The sequence below is a fragment of the Diachasma alloeum genome, unplaced genomic scaffold (assembly GCF_001412515.2).
Source record: "Diachasma alloeum isolate Michigan unplaced genomic scaffold, Dall2.0 Dall_scaffold_00980, whole genome shotgun sequence".
NCBI lineage: Eukaryota > Metazoa > Arthropoda > Insecta > Hymenoptera > Braconidae > Diachasma > Diachasma alloeum.
In genome coordinates, this window is record NW_021681095.1 from 64,880 (window position 1) to 66,642 (window position 1,763).

Here is a 1,763-nt window from a genome sequence, read left to right on the forward strand (position 1 = left end):
TATACGGCAGCGCTGGCTGACACTTCAATTCGCCTCACTTTGAGAGTGGTGGGAGCATAGGGATCAGCTATCCAGTTATATAGAGATCAGTGCCCCTTGCTGATGCGCTCGCAGCAGGCGTCCTTCGTCACTCGTTGTCATTAACGGACTCGTATGCAAGTGCATACTCATTATTGCTCTAACATTGTTTTGTTTTTTTGAGAAATAGTGACTTGTGGTATATAGTTGTTTCTTATTGGAAAATTAATTGAAATAATAATGACGAAATCAGTATTCCAGTTATTTAAATTGGGACTATTCAAATAGGGATTATCCCCGCATAACCTCAATTGGTAAGTAAACATTCCCTTGTTGACGTTGTAACTATTATGCTCAGCACTAAAAGATTTTAATATTTTTATAAACTTTCTTTTCGAGGGGATAAAGTTGCGTACATGGCAATTAAAATTGATAGTATTGTATAAATTCTATCAATTCCTTGATTTTTGTATTTTCGTTAGTTATTTTGCAATGATGACACAATAACGAAAGGAGAATTCGATAAGAACTCTTGTCATTGGTATTTTCTTGGTTCAGAATGCAACTAATTTTTTATTTTTTAATTGAAAAAAAGATGATGGACAAAGAACCACAGAAACGTGGGCGCTATAAAAATTATGGAGATCGTGATATCCCCAAGTCTACCCAATAGGACAGAAGAAAGAAATATGCGCGTTTGGACTCCTTGGTAAGTACTATGATAACTCAAAGTGGTTATTACTAGACCTCCGTAAATTTAGCGAAATCGAGTGATTTGGCGGCCATTTTGAAAACACTTAAATTATGTGCTTTTGTTTTTTGGTATCCAAAAATTTTTTGCTATGCTGGAGTAGTGAAAAATGAGGGGGGAAAAGCGTCGAAACCAATTAAACGCCATAACGGGAATTTTGGTTGGGCGGAGTAGTCGAAAAATGCATGGAAAATTATGTGCTCATCAATATTCGTAAGCACAAATGATTTTTATTGCCAATAGCAACGTGTTGAATTATTTGTTATCAATGAATCTTCTTCCTCTCCTATGTCTACTGAATCGGATTTATAAATGCCTCGAGATTAATGTGCCCATCAATATTAGTTAACAAAAATGATTTTTATGGCAAAAATAGTTGTGTTGTATTTTTTATCAAAGACAGACCTAGTCACAGGACTTGGGCTCACAGACTAGACTGAGCTCACGCAGTATGTCTATTGACTTGGACTTAAAAATGACGGGAGATTTATGTGCTCATCAATATTAGCCAATGAAAATGATTTGTATGGAAAAAATAGTTGCGTTGTATTTTTTATCAAAGACAGACCGAGTCACATGACTTAGGCTCACAGACTAGACTCAGCTCACGCAGTATGTCTATTGACTTGGACTTATAAATGACTAGAGATTTATGTGCTCATCAATATTAACCAACAAAAACGATTTTTATAGAAAAAATAATCTTGTTGTATTTTTTATCAACGACAGACCGAGTCACATGACTTGGGCCCACGGACTAGACTCAGCTCACGTATTATGTCTATTGACTTGGACTTATAAATGACTGGAGATTTATGTGCCCATCAATATTAACCAACAACAGTGATTTTTAAATAAAAAATCATGGTGTTGTATTTTTTATCAAGGACAGACCAAGTCACATGACACAGCTCCCGTATTATGTCTATCAACTTAGACTTATAAATGACTAGAGATTTATGTGCTCATCAATATTAACCAACAAAAATGATTT